General features: G+C 37.0%; 1 protein-coding gene across 4 annotated transcripts in view; it reads right to left on the bottom strand.

Annotated features, from left to right (window-relative positions):
- CDH8 (cadherin 8) overlaps positions 1-16,384 on the bottom strand; it is a 370,300-nt gene that overhangs the window by 116,465 nt on the left and 237,451 nt on the right. The gene's annotated exons all lie outside the window — the stretch shown is intronic.

Here is a 16,384-nt window from a genome sequence, read left to right as displayed (position 1 = left end):
CAGATGTTTACTGATTCTCTAGTGAAATTTTTAAAATGGAATAGATATTTTAGCAGATTTACAACACACAATTTCATGAAATTTAAAACTTTAAATGGGCAGGTTAGTAGTTCCTCTGTTGAGAAAACTCTTCCAGATAAGACAACATTAAGATGCTTTGTGTCTATGGCCAAGTGCTGCTCGGGAACACTAAGTATCAAGATCATACAGGAATTATTTTTTTCACAACATTAATATCCTTTTTATACACCAGTATCTGAGCTTTGGCAATGGAATGCCAAATACAAAAAGCTATATGTCTTAAGGAACACAAGGCATAATTAGAAATATCGGTCTATAAATAAGCAGTGAAATAAACTAAAACAGGATGGAACAGAGGCTCAAAGAAGGATACTGTAGACTAAATGTTTGTGTCTCCCCCAAAATTTATATGTTAAAATCCTAACTCCTAATGTGATGGTGTTTGGAAGTAAGGTCTTTAGGAGGTAGTTAGGGTTAGAATAGGTCATTAGAGTAGGGCCCTCCTGATGGGATTAATGACCTCATTAAAAAAAAAAAAAAAAGAAGAAGAAGAAGAAGGGGACATAGGCTCTTTCCCTGCTCTCTGCCAATGAGGATACAAGAAGAGAACCATTTGTAAACCAGGAAATGTGCCCTCACCATACACTGGATCTGCTGGTGCCTTAATCTTGGACTTCCCAGCCTCTAGAACTGTGAGAAATACATTTTTGTTGTTTAATCCACCCAGTCTATGGTATTCCATATCTGTAGAAGGCCAAACTAAGACCAAGGCCATGTACAATCCCATCTAGGAGGAAGGACTGAAGAAAACCATTATGGTTGAGGTGACCTCCTAAGAAGTGCACATGAAATCGATTTATTGGTACCCTTTAATGCTAAATATGAAACATGGTCCATGGCTATTTGGAGCTTAGCACATTTTATTTTTTTACATGGTTTTTATGGACATTTATTCTATCATTAAGAATAAGACTATGTTATTATAACAAAATGAGAAAAAAAAATTTCCCATAGTGTTCTGTCTGTAGGTTTGTACTGTTAATATTTTAGTGGATTTCATTGCAAACATATATATGTATCTTACGTATATCTACTTATTTATGTGTATCTACTTATTTGAATCTATATCTACCTATAAAGAAGGATGGATAAATGGATGGGTAGATAGATGATAGGTAGACAGAGAGACATATAGGGATATGGATAACTCCTTCCTCCTTTTAGCTATTTCTTTTTCATTAGAAAGGATATTTATATCGCTTATACCAGATGCAAATACCAAGAAAAAAGGCATTTCTGTGAATCTTCCCCACCAAACACAAGCATCACTAAACATTTTGGAATAATATTAAAAAACACTTAATTTTATTGACAATAGCTTATTGCTGAATTCCTTGGTAAAAACATATACCATGAAATTATAGTTCCTGGTACAGTAAAGACTTAGATATAAAGAAAACTAAGACACTGACATGCATCTATACACCAGGAATTTACAAACCAACCCCATGCCTAACCCCCAGGATGATTAGAGAAATTCAGAAAGGATTTAAGAACCCAGAGGCATATCTGAATTAACAGTGCTTGCAAAATAATCCTGAGCATGAGGAAGTGTTCATTGCAAAACATTTGAATCTGTTGTATTATGGGAAAAAAAAGACTAAAAACCCTTTTCTTGGGGAACAATGATTGTTGATTAGACCAATGAAGTTCCAAGTTTAACTGTAAAATAACTGAAAAGACATGGGTTTTGCTCCAGATATCATGAACACTCTGTCTCTTAAAAGAGCTAAGAAATGTCCAGAGGATTAATTATCACTATCTGCATCATATTCATAAATAAACTTTGCAGGCATTGCTGGGTTCTAGTAATTTTATTATCTCACTGCTGATATTTCACACACTCATGCATCTACCAGTTTCCCAGAGGCCACAGTAAATGAAAATCAGTCTAATCACTGATACTCATGAATCCCAAATCTGAAACACACTCCATGGCTATTTGATTGCTGTCCAGTAAATGCCTAGAACTTCTGGCCTAGTAGTAGCACTGGGAACAATGAAAGGGTTTTGGAAGTTGGCATTTAAAAAAAAATGCTGTTTGTTTAATCCCTTATTTAAAACTATATTATGCAGGGACTTCCCTGGTGGTCCAGTGGTTAAGACTTCGCCTTCCAATACAGGGGGTGCGGGTTCGATCCCTGGTCAGGGAGCTAAGATCCCACATGCCTCACAGCCAAGAAAATAAAACAAAAGCAATATTGTAACAAACTCAATAAAGACTTTTAAAATGGTCCACATCAAAAAAATTTTTTAAAAAACCTGTGTCATCCAGACCTCAAATTTGGAATAAATTATATCTCTATTATTTATACATTGCTGTTTCTGGGATAATTAACAAATTCATTGAGCCTCAGTTTCTTCACTGGTCAAACATGAAGTACTCAGATCCCAGGTCTGGTTGTGAAGATTAAAAATAAAGCATAAATCAGTCTCTGGTGCTTAGTAGGTGCTGAAGATATGTTCATCATCATCATCAAATCACCATAATCATCATGTCCCATTAAATGAAACTTTATAAACTTCCCTACTTGGAAGGTGGTGGAGAAGGCCCCTTTCGTAATAGTTTATAAATAGCATAAACCTGGGAAAACATTTGGGTGTTATTTAACTCCCATCACTCTCACAGAGGCAGGGATATTTTTCTCATTTTTTAAAGATCCAGTTCATGACAGACTTTATGGGGTGAGTCATAAGAATTTATAAAATAGGCTATAAATACAACCCTTTAGTAAGATCAGAGGTAAGAATGTCATAATATTACGAGATTACACAATGGGAGGAACTTGGGGAAAACAATGACTAAGTTTAAAATTCAGTTTGAAGTCTACCTCAACTATTTCAAGAAGCCTCTTGCTCCCTTTGTAGACATTTCACACATTTTATTGCCTAATAGACTTTATAGTAAAGGCTGCCAAGAGCCTTTGCTAAACTGTTCAAAAATCCAGACTTAACATAGTCAATAAGCATGCATTAGACACCAAACGTATACCAAGAACAGTGCTAGATGCCTTTTTCTTTCTTGCATCCTTCTCTCCTTGGTTTCTTGTAGAATGAATAAAAGAAAAATCACTCTTACACAGGTGTGACTTAGTCGTGTTATTAACCTCTCTGTACCTCTGTTACCTAACCTGTAAAATGGGAATTATAATAGGTTTTGTGAGATTTAAGCAAGGTAATACCTATAAAGCACTTATTGCAGTGCCTGGCATGTAATAAGTGCTCAGGAAATATCTACTGAAAAATTTTAATGCTGTCATTACTTATCTGGAAACAATAGGTTTCTACTGACAATTCCCAGGCCCCTCTTCAGGAGTAAGCCAGCATTCCTTTTACTCCTTGCTTCTTTGTCCCTAAACCAGTTCATCTGGGTTCTCATATCAGTGGAAGCAAACACAAGGAAGATATCACTTTAAGTGATAAAATAAAGCTGAGGAGACGGAGCATGTGGGAAGGCTCATACCTGCACCTCTAGCACCATTCTAGTGTTCATTTTTCTACCAACTTTTCTGACCAAAATCTCCATCCCATAAACTGACCATTCCAAGTTCAAAGCATTATTGGACACATTCACTTTTGTATTCATATCGAATACTATATGAGCATTTGTTATCATAGTTAAAATTAATTACATTTTTATATAAGTTTGAAATGAATTACATAAAGATTACCCATATTTTAAAAAACTGCACCCCACATGCCATTTTTAGGAATGTTCTCAGAAGATGCTTGCTCCCCACCGATAGCTATGCCACTCCATCGCTAGCTGCAAAGATTCAAGTTGCTTTCCTCTGGCCGTCTAAGCTGCCACCATCCACTCCACTATCTCAATTTCTCCCCACTCCTCCTCCTATTCCACTGTGTGATACAGCCGCATCACTAGCAATAAAAGTCAATACTCAATTACAAGACTCAATATAGGCTCTTTCCTTAAAAGCCAATTGACAGATAATAATTTCAAAGAAAAGCAGAGTGGGTTAAAAATAGCAAACTTAAAGTACCAACTTAAATTTTAGAATCCAGTGTACCAAGCAAGTTCTCCAGATGTCATGATTTTGCACAGATGTCCCAGAAGTAGACACTAAGCCATTCATTCTGCTTTCTGGGATTCCTAGCGTCTATCTGAATAGCAACAGATAGAGCGCAAGAAACAGAGAAACCAGAAAACCTTCAGTCTAATTTCACCTGTGGGATCTCATTAAAACAATGTAACTAGTCATAATCTCATAGGCCCATCTATAAATAGGAGAAAGTATCTATTTCACAGCATGGCTCTTTGCAGTAAATGAGTTGATACATGATTCAGAAACAATAAATTAATTGGTTAATTAATAGTCAAGTCTTCAAACCCAGAATGACTGTGAAAATGAATAACTAGAAATAGAAAGATATAAATAAAAACAACCATTCACATCCTTCAGTAGTTTCCCAAGTGACACTAGAAAAATGTTCCAAAATTCTTTGTAGTGTTTGTCTATACCAGTTATCACCCTTTTCAAAATATCTGCTACCATGAATATCTTCATAGAGCATAGACTCTGAGCTGAAGAGATGAGAGTCTATACTGGGTTTCCTCTCTCAACAATCATCCACAAGGAGCCTTCTGGACCTGGCCCGAGTCTTCACAGATCTTCTCTTCCTTAAGGTTGTCCCTCCTATTATTCTACAGGTAAACATTTGCTGGACTTTTGCTCTTTAAAGGCAGGAAGAGATTGTTTGATTTATATATCATAACATCACATTGGTTGGAATTTTGTACTGCAGTTACTCAATAACTCACAATAGGAAAGATGCACAAACATTTACTGAGCATGGCTTGTTATTATGTGTGAAACACGGTGGTAAAGAAATATGAGAAAAAGGAGTAGACGGGATAAGAAAGTAAAAAAAAAAGAATAAAGAATGAATTTGGTTCCTACTATATCTACTGAAAATTTCAATGTCTTCTAATTTATATCTTAAAAGTCATAGGGGGCTTCCCTGCTGGCACAGTGGTTAAGAATCCGCCTGCCAATGCAGGGGACATGGGTTCAGGCCCTGGTCCAGGAAGATCCCACATGCCACGGAGCAACTAAGCCCATGCGCCACATCTACTGAGCCTGTGAGCCACAACTACTGAAGCCCACGTGCCACAACTACTGAAGCCTGCACGCCTAGAGCCCGTGCTCCGCAATAAGATAAGCCACCGTGATGAGAAGCCCATACACTGCAACGAAGAGTAGCCCCCACTCGCCGCAACTAGAGAGAGCCCGCGCGCAGCAACAAAGGCCCAACACAGCCAAAAATAAATAAATAAATAAATAAAATCTATTTTAAAAAGTTAATGCTACATTTAAAAAAAAGTCATAGGATTTGTATCTCCAGTATTAAAGTCTCCATTCTAATTTCTTAAAAAATATGCATCTGTTGGATTTGCTATTCCTTTGCAGATTTACTTAAGATGCATTAGACAAAAGACCTCATTGGAAAAGAGTAGAATATACTTTGGAGAGTCATCTTCCTACCACAATAAGAAGAAACTTCTTATTAACACAGTGCGAGTGATATTTGAGAAAACAGGCCCCTTGGGTCATGTTAACGTCAACTCTAATGATGGACATTTTGGAAATAGACATTCTTATTCTAAAACAATGGATATGTTTTAGAAACTGCATCACCCTTGATAACCAATATTCACAGATGCCCTATTTAAACTTTCCCATTTTATTCCAACAAATATCCTGGTTTTCTTCAATGCTAGTGTTCCTCTAACCTATGGTAGTATGTCTTAGAAATAAATCCTAAAGACTTCATCATTTTACTTTGTGGAGGTAAGGCTATGGATGCAAGGAAATTCCTACCTAGATGCTCAGCACTTTGGAGATCTAATTTAACCTACTGCACTCTGACCATGAACACAACTTTGTCACCAGTTCATTCAATCAAGAGTAGTTTGCAGAGGTCAGAAGTTAACATAAGATGTCACTGGTGCAGTGGTTGAGAATAGGTCAGAGTGGACAACTGGATATTACTGTGTTGGAAAATAGCACCCTTTCTGTATTGCTGCTACCGTTTATATTACATTACAACTTTTACCCGAGTCATAATGTTTACTCAATTATCACAGCCCAACTATTTACATTTCATACCAACATTTGGCACAAAATCCCATCTCTTGTGTGTATGTGTGTGTACATAAGACAGATTTTATTGTCAGCATACAAATATTATATGTACTTATACATTCATTCATTCATTTATTCATTTAAGGCATCTCCTACTCCCTCTTTCCAATCTAACCCCCATGCTACGCACCTACAGAGACCCTCTGTCCCTGCTGAATTTCTGTTTCTTGTTTGCAATAAAGAACATCAGACTGTGATGTTCTAATATCAAGAATATTTTAAGGATTTTCAGAACCAAGCTCCCAATATCAAGGAGTCTTTTTCACTCCCAGTGACTTTGGTGCCACATTGGAAGGGTGCAGATTAAAGTCTGGAGTGTACACAGAAGATACACTGATTATCTTAATAATCAGATAAAGATAAATGTTTCTTTTAAAAAAGTTATTCTGGACTATATTATTTCTAACAATATTTGTGAAACCCCTGATGATTTTTCAAGAGAAAGACCCTTTTATTCCTAACTTCTCTGCTAGGCCAATTTATACATCCATCCTTAGTTTCTTCAACTGAAAAATGAGAACAATAAGCCTGCCTTCTTTTAAAGTTTAAGGTAAATCTCAAATTAGGTAATGCTCTGTAAATTTCCTTTTGCTTTTTAAAAGTGGCTTTACATGGAGTATTTATCATTATTTGTAGAAGATACTCTGCCAAATATCTAGGTATTTTTAAACAACTATAACAAAATATTTGAAAGATTCTGCTATTTGGTATCCATGTGGAGAGACGTAATGTTGTAATATGACCTGCTGTTTTCACCCAAAGGATGAAGCAGATTCACCCACCACAGTCATCCTCAGATACTTTAATTTATTTAGGGTCATATATAGAAATCTCAGATTCCAAATCTGTTGGTTCAAATAACATCCCATTTTCTGAGTATGTGTTTTGTTTTATAGTTTTTTCCACTCATGCCTTGAAAAGATAGCATCATAAAGCAAGAATCTCATGTGTAAATTTCTGCAGCCACAGAACCAAAAATAGATTTTTTTTACAGTGAGTCCCAGATAAAATTTGATTCATGATTCTTTAATATTTACATAATATCTTTGGAGAAATTCTAATTTTCTCCCTGAGTCATCAAAATAATCATTCATAATTGAGAACTCTAAATATGATATGATGCAAAAATATGAAAAAATTGAATGCAGTTTTAATTTAAGAGATTAAATGTAAAATTTTAATTTTTATTTAATTTCAATAAAGGCTTAGTGACTGCTTCTTTTGGTCAAGTATGATGCTTAATGCTTGAACAAAGCCTCCTCTCTCAGACACACTGGCTATGACTTTCTCATTATTTACAATGAAAAGTAGCAAGCTCTGTAATGAAGTAATGCTTACATTGCAGTGAGTAAGGGTCCCCAGGTGTGCCTGCGAAAGGGAAGGTGTGGTCAGAGATGACACCAAGAGGAGGCAGCATCTGTTTGGGGACAGGAGAAATGAGTAGCTTTTTTCCAGGCAGAATATGTAGGGAGAGCATCCTCAGCAGGAAGAAATGCATGGAGAAAATCTTGAGTTTGGGTTTGTTTAGGAAACTAGACAATTAAAGGACCAGACTAGGTGTGGTGAGAGCAAAGGTCTGACAGATGAGCAACCTATCATTTCTTTCCCATCCTTTCTTTCATTTTGTCTCTTCCATCCTTCTTTCCTTCACTCTTCATTGAATATCTCTCATGTACAAGGCATTGTGTTAGTTGCCAAGACAGACATGGCCTTGCTTGCTCTCATGTAACTGAGTCTATATCTGGAGAAAGACAATGAAAGGAAATAAGTTTTTTAAAGCTTACGGTGATGTATTCATGAAGAAGAAAAGAAAAGGGATGAGATGTATAGAATACTATTAAAATATGCCTATCAAAAGAAACAGCAAATATGAAAAGTCTGAGTTAGGAAGATATTCAGTATGTTTGAAGACTTTAACAAAGGATAGTATTGTTGAAGTTCAAGATTCAGTGGAAGGAGGGCATCAAGGAGTACATCAGGAAGGACCTTGGAAACTGTGCTGAGGAATTAATTTTTTCACTTGTAGGAGATGGGGAGCCACTTGAAAAAAATACAGCAGGAGAGTGATATGACCTAAACCACAGCCAGATTCCACAGAACTTTCTGTGATGTAGAAATGTGCTCTGTGCTATCCAAGATGGTAACCACTAGCTCTACGTGGCTATTTAGCCCTTGAAATCTAGCTAGTGTGATTGAGGGACTGAAATTGTTATTGTATTTAATTTAAATTCATTTTATTTGCATTCAAAGAGCCACATGTGGCTAGTGGCTACTGTATCAGCAGAGATCTAAACTGAGTTAGAGATCACTTTGGCACCTGTGTGGATATCAAATGGCGGGAGATGGGCAAATGGGGCTCTTTGCAACTGCTCACATGAGAGATGATGGTGTTCGAGCTTAGGAACTGAAATAAACAGGACATGGTGATTATTTGGATGTGGGAAGTAAAGGACATTAAGGAATCTTGAGGACACACCCTTATGGAAGGCTCATAACCTCTTCTATTAACCTACATTGCTTTCAAATTAGACATCGATTCTCTTTTGTCTTCTTTTAACCATATTTATCTAATTAATCACCAAATACACCAAACTGGTCAAAAAATTCACATAAAGATTAGCAAACTATAATTAAATCTTCCCAGAAATGCAATCTGGAACTTACAGGAGCTATGTGATATTTCTCTCTGGTGTGTGCTTTTTATGATGGGAGATTAGGAGTTACGAGGATAAACTCTTTTACACCCATGATGACCTTGACCCTCACTGTTCACCCTCAAGTGACAGGAATCCCAACCAACTCCCATGAATCTCTGTAGGCTCACAGTGACTTAAGGATGTCAGGGGAAATCTAGCAGTGAAGAGTATCCTTTAACTGCCTTAGATATCTTTTGGGGGCTGTCAATCATGCCAATAATGACTTTTCTCTATAAGAAAGGATATTCAAAGTTGAATGCTACACAAACAATAAAACAGAGATGGTGTGAGACAGAAAAACACATCATTGTGTAGCAGTATGGGCCGTAGGACCATATGCAGAATTAAGATTTAATAATATATTCAATGTATTTATTGTGGCCTGCCTGATTCTCAGCCTTTCTGCTAAGCCCTGTATATTAATTTCTTAGTTAATCCTCTCTTTAAATTACTTGTGTAGCCCACCTAAAATGTCATGACTCTCAGTGTTTGTAGTTGTAAAATGAAGATAATATACATTTTTCCCCAGTCATGAAGTTAGTGAGATAATAAATGTAATATCCTGACCACAGTATCTGACACGTAATAAATTCTTAGTCAGTGTTGAATAGCTATCAGAAAGGTGGTGTTTGATTATACGTTTGTCCCATTTTTGTCAAAACCATTTATTATATGGAAAAATAAGTGTTTACGGAAAACATGCACACGAAGAAATAATAAAAGAGTAGTGCACAGCTATATTGAAGCAGGTTTTTTGAAAATGTCATAAAGTTATGTACACTTAGAAATTTTAATTGGACATTCAGGCTCAGTAAATGCAAAAGACATACGGTAAGTGCTGGGAATTAAGAGGTAAACAAGATGTGGCCTGTTAACTCTTAAGAACTAGATATGCATTTATATTGAAATAGTTTGTTTGCTTGTCTATCACAACAGAAATAACACAAGCACACCATTTCAGTATTCAACCAGATGTAATCTTTCTAGGGGGACAAAAGTATTTAAGTTGACCATCCCAAACTTGACTTGGATCCTGAGGCCCATTTGTAGGCACTTCAACTAACCCTATTCCATTCCCCAGCAAACTGACTTCAAACACGCAGGAGAGAGCTAATAAACGTTTGATAGATGGATGGAAATGGCATTTCTCCATTTTTAACACATTCTCTTCTTAAATATGCAATATTATGTTTTCCTCTGCAACACTAAGTCAAATCTGATTGTCCTTTATCAAAAGCAAGGTTGTATAACATATTGTGTCAAATCGGAATGTAGAAATATAAGGAAAAATAAAGGTTTGGTTGAAATGACTCCCATAAACATTTGAACATCAGACAAGAGTATCAATCTCCCTTTGTTGGGATGCAAAATAGGGGATTTATTTTGCCTTATGAGTGTAATAATGTTAGATAACACTGCTCAGCCTATACAATCAGCTTTGCTTCTCTCAGAATATAAACATTATTATTAAGTTTTGTACCCTAGAGGGAACAGAGACTTCAATCAGAAATAAATAAATAAATAAATAAATAAATAAAAACTTTTAAAATCCCAGATCAGCCCTTTAATTTTCTTCCTCTTTCAAGCTTCTTATGCTATTTTTCCATCTTAGATCACTTGTTTTAAAATAGTTTATCACTACATGCAGTATGATAATTTTTTTTAACATCTTTATTGGAGTATAATTGCTTTACAATGTTGTGTTAGTTTCTGCTTTATAACAAAGTGAATCAGCTATACATATACATATATCCCCATATTGCCTCCCTCTTGTGTCTCCCTCCCACCCTCCCTAATCCACCCCTCTAGGTGGTCACAAAGCACTGAGCTGATCTCCCTGTGCTACGTAGCTGCTTCCCACTAGCTATCATATATTTTACATTTGGCAGTGTATATATGTCCATGCCACTCTCTCACGTTGTCCCAGCTTACCCTTCCCCCTCCCTGTGTCCTCAAGTCCATTCTCTATGACTGCATCTTTATTCCTGTCCTGCCCCTAGGTTCATCAGAACCTTTTTTTTTTTCTTTAGGTTCCATATATATGTGTTACCATACGGTATTTCTTTTTTTCTTTCTGACGTACTCCACACTGTATGACAGACTCTAGGTCCATCCACCTCACTACAAATAACTCAATTTCATTTCTTTTTATGACTGAGTAATATTCCATTGTATATATGTGCCACATCTTCTTTATCCATTCATCTGTTGATGGACACCTAGGTTGCTTCCATGTCCTGGTATTGTAAATAGAGCTGCAATGAACATTGTGGTACATGACTCTTTTCGAATTATGGTTTTCTCAGGGTATATGCCCAGTAGTGGGATTGCTGGGTCATACGGTAGTTCTATTATTAGTTTTTAAGAAACCTCCATAGTGTTCTCTATAGTGGCTGTATCAATTTAATTCCCACCAACAGTGCAAGAGGATTCCTTTTACTCCATACCCTCTCCACCATCTATGGTTTGTAGATTTTTTGATGATGGCCATTCTGACCGGTGTGAGATGATACCTCATTGTAGTTTTGATTTGCACTTCTCTAATGATTAGTGATGTTGAGTATCCTTTCATGTGTTTGTTGGCAATCTGTATTATCTTCTTTGCAGAAATATCTATTTAGGTCTTCTGCCCATTTTTGAATTGGGTTGTTTGTTTTTTTGATATTGAGCTGCATGAGCTGCTTATATATTTTGGAGATTAATCCTTTGTCAGTTGCTTCATTTGCAAATACTTTCTCCCATTCTGAGGGTTGTCTTTTCGTCTTGTTTATGGTTTCCTTTGCTGTGCAAAAGCTTTTAAGTTTCATTAGGTTCCGCTTGTTTATTTTTGTTTTTATTTCCATTACTCTAGGAGGTGGGTCAAAAAGGATCTTGCTGTGATTTATGTCAAAGAGTGTTCCTCCTATGTTTTCCTGTAAGAGTTTTATAGTGTCTGGCCTTCCATTTAGGTCTTTAATCAATTTTGAGTTTATTTTTGTGTATGATGTTAGGGAGTATTCTAATTTCATTCTTTTACATGTAGCTGTCCAGTTTTCCCAGCACCACTTATTGAAGAGGCTTTCTTTTCTCCATTGTATATTCTTGCCTCCTTTATCAAAGATAAGGTGACCATATGTGTGTGGGTTTATCTCTGGGCTTTCTATCCTGTTCCATTGATCTATATTTCTGTTTTTGTGTCAGTACAATACTGTCTTGATTACTGTAGCTTTGTAGTATAGTCTGAAGTCTGGGAGCCTGATTCCTCCAGCTCCATTTTTCTTTCTCAACATTGCTTTGGCTATTCGGGGTCTTTTCTATTTCCATACAAATTGTGAAATTTTTTGTTCTAGCTCTGTGAAAAATGCCAGTGGTAGTTTGATAGGGATTGCATTGAATCTGTAGATTGCTTTGGGTAGTACAGTAATTTTCACAATGTTGATTCTTCCAATCCAAGAACAGGGTATATCTCTCCATCTGTTTGTATTGTCTTTAATTTCTTTCATCAGTGGCTTACAGTTTTCTGAGTACAGGTCTTTTCCCTCCTTAGGTAGGTTTATTCCTAGGTATCTTATTCTTTGTCGCAATGGTAAATGGGAATGTTTCCTTAATTTCTCCTTCAGATTTTTCATCATTAGTGTATAGGAATGAAACAGATTTCTGTGCATTAATTTTCTATCCTGCTACTTTACCAAATTCATTGATTAGCTCTAGTAGTTTTCTGGTAGCATCTTTAGGATGCTCTATGTAGAGTATCATGTCATCTGCAAACAGGGAGAGTTTTACTTCTTATTTTCCAATTTGGATTCCTTTTATTTCTTTTCCTTCTCTGACTGCTGTGGCTAAAACTTCCAAAACTATGTTGAATAATAATAGTGGTAACAGTGGTCATCCTTGTCTTGATCCTGCTTCAGCTTTTCTCCATTGAGAATGATGTTGGCTGTGGGTTTGTCATATGTGGCCTGTATTATGTTGAGGTAAGTTCCCTCTATGCCTACTTTCTGGAGAGTTTTTTATCATAAATGGGTGCTGAATTCTGTCAAAAGATTTTGCTGCATCTATTGAGATTTTCATATGGTTTTTATCCTTCAATTTGTTAATATGGTGTATCACATTGATTGTTTTGCCTATATTGAAGAATCCTTGCATTCCTGGGATAAACCCCACTTGATCATGGTGTATGATCCTTTTAATGTGCTGCTGGATTCCGTTTGCTAGTATTTTGTTGAGGATTTTTACATCTATGTTCATCAGTGATATTGGTCTGTAGTTTTCTTTTTTTGACATCTTTGTCTGGTTTTGGTATCAACGTGATGGTGGCCTCGTACAATGAGTTTGGGACTGTTCCTTCCTCTACTATATTTTGGAAGAGTTTGAGAAGGATAGGTGTTAGCTCTTCTCTAAATGTTTGATAGAATTTGCCTGTGAAGCTATCTGGTCCTGGGCTTTTGTTTGTAGGAAGATTTTTAATCACTGTTTCAATTTCAGTGCTTGTGATTGGTCTATGTATATTTTCTATTTCTTCCTGGTTCAGTCTCGGCAGGTTGTGCTTTTCTAACAATTTGTCCATTTCTTCCAGGTTGTCCATTTTATTGGCATATAGTTGCTTGTAGTAAGCCCTTATGATTCTTCATATTTCTGCAGGGTGAGTTGTTACTTCTCCTTTTTCATTTCTAACTCTGCTGCTTTGAGTCTTCTCCTTTTTCTTCTTGATGAGTATGGCTAATGGTTTATCAATTTTGTTTACCATCTCAAAGAACCAGCTTTTCGTCCTCTCGATCTTTGTCATTGTTTTCTTCATTTCCTTTTCATTTATTTCTGATCTGATCTTTATGATTTCTTTCCTTCTGCTAACTTTGGTTTTTTTTTGGTTCTTCTTTCTCTAATTGTTTTAGGTGTAAGATTAGGTTGTTCATTTGAGATGTTTCTTGTTTCTTGAGGTAGGATTGTATTGCTATAAACTTCCCTCTTAGAACTGCTTTTGCTGCATCCCATAGGTTTTGGGTCATCGTGTTTTCATTGTCATTTGTTTCTAGGTATTTTTTGATTTCCTGTTTGATTTCTTCAGTGATATCTTGGTTATTTAGTAGCATATTGTTTAGCCTCCATTTCTTTTTATTTTTTTAAAGTTTTTTTTCCCGTAATTGCTACCTAGTCTCATAGTGTTGTGGTCAGAAAAGATACTTGATACAATTTCAGTTTTCTTAAACGTACCAAGGCTTAATTTGTGAACTAAGATATGATCCTGGAGAATGTTCCATAAGCAGTTGAGAAGAAAGTGTATTCTGTTGTTTTTGGATGGAATGTCCTATAAATATCAATTAAGTCCATCTTGTTTAATGTGTTATTTAAAGCTTGTGTTTCCTTATTTATTTTCATTTTGGATGATTTGTCCATTGGTGAAAGTGGGGTGTTAAAGTCCCCTACTATTTTTGTGTTACTGTCGATTTCCCCTTTTATGGCTGTTAGCATTTGCCTTATGTAGTGAGGTTCTCCTATGTTGCGTGCAAAAATATTTGCAATTGTTATATCTTCTTCTTGGATTGATCCCTTGATCATTATGTAGTGTCCTTCTTTGTCTCTTTTAATAGTCTTTATTTTAAAGTCTATTTTGTCTGATATGAGAATTGCTACTCCAGCTTTCTTTTGATTTCCATTTGCATGGAGCATCATTTTCCATCTTTCAGTCTCTATGTGTCACTAGGTCTGAAATGGGTCTCTTGTAGACAGCATATATATGGTCTTGTTTTTGTATCTATTCAGCCAGTTTATGTCTTTTGGTTGGAGCATTTAATCCATTTACATTTAAGGTAATTATCGATATGTATGTTCGTATTACCATTTTCTTAATTGTTTTGGGTTTGTTTTTGTAGGTCTTTTCCTTCTCTTGTGTTTCCTGCCCAAAGGTGTTCCTTTAGCATTTGTTGTAAAGCTGGTTTGGTGGTGCTGAATTCTCTTAGCTTTTGCTTGTCTGTAAAGGTTTTAATTGCTCCATAGAATCTGAATGAGATCCTTGCTGGGTAGAGTAATCTTGGTTGTAGGTTTTTCCCTTTCACCACTTAAATATGTCCTGCCACTCCCTTCTGGCTTGCAGAGTTTCTGCTGAAAGATCAGCTGTTAACCTTATGGGGGTTCCCTTGTATGTCATTTGTTGCATTTCCCTTGCTGCTTTTAATATTTTTTTCTTTTTATTTAATTTTTGATATCTTGATTAATATGTGCCTTGGCATGTTTCTCCTCGTATTTGTCTTGTATGGGACTCTCTGCACTTCCTGGACTTGATTGACTATTTCTTTTCCCATGTTATGGAAGTTTTCAACTATAATCTCTTCAAATGTTTTCTCAGACCCTTTCTTTTTCTCTTTTTCTTCTGACACCCCTATAATTTGAAAGTTGGTGCATTTAATGTTGTCCCAGAGGTCTCTGAGACGGTCCTCAATTCTTCTCATTCTTTTTTCTTTATTCTGCTCTGTGGTAGCTATTTCCACTATTTTGTCTTCCAGGTCACTTATCCGTTCTCCTTCCTCATTTATTCTGCTACTGATTCCTTCTAGAGAATTTTTCATTTCAGTTATTGTGTTGTTCATCCTTGTTTGTTTGCTCTTTAGTTCTTCTAGGTCCTTGTTAAATGTTTCTTGTATTTTCTCCATTCTATTTCCAAGATTTTGGATCATCTTTACTATCATTACTCTGAATTCTTTTTCAGGTAGACTGCCTATTTCCTCTTCATTTGTTTGGTCTGGTGGGTTTTTACCTTGCTCCTTCATTTGTTGCTTATTTTTCTGTCTTCCCATTTTGCTTAACTTACTGTGTTTGGGGTCTCATTTTCTCAGGCTGCAGGTTCATAGTTCCCGTTGTTTTTGGTGTCTGCCCCCAGTGGGTAATGTTGGTTCAGTGGCTTGTGTAGGTTTCCTGGTGGAGGGCACTGGTGCCTGTGTTCTGGTGGGTGGGGCTGGATCTTGTCTTTCTGGTGGGCAGGGCTGCGTCCAGTGTTGTGTTTCGGGATGTCTGTGAACTTAGTATGATTCTAAGCTGCGTCTCTGCTGATGTGTGGGGTTGTGTTCCTGTCTTGCTAGTTGTTTGGCATGGGGCATCCAGCACTGGAGCTTGGTGGCTGTTGGGTGGAGCTGGGTCTTAGCATTGAGATGGAGATCGCTGGGAGAGCTCTCGCCGATTGATATTACGTGGGTCTCGGCGGTCTCTGGTGGTCCAGTGTCCTGAACTTGGCTCTCCCACCACAGAGGTTCAGGCCTGACACCAGGCCTGAGCACCAAGACCCTATCGGCCACATAGTTCAGGCAGCCATCCTGTCACGGAGTTGCCTGAGGGCCGGGCATCCTGTCGGGGGCTCCTCTCCTTGGGTCCCGGAGACGCCTGAGGGGTGGCCTCCTGTCAGGGGCTTCCCAGTCAGGTGCAGTCACCTGAGGGCCAGGCGTTGGGTCTGAGTCATGCAGGGCGCTGGGCGCT

The sequence above is a fragment of the Eschrichtius robustus genome, chromosome 19 (assembly GCF_028021215.1).
Source record: "Eschrichtius robustus isolate mEscRob2 chromosome 19, mEscRob2.pri, whole genome shotgun sequence".
NCBI lineage: Eukaryota > Metazoa > Chordata > Mammalia > Artiodactyla > Eschrichtiidae > Eschrichtius > Eschrichtius robustus.
This window is presented reverse-complemented; position numbering and strand designations above follow the sequence as displayed.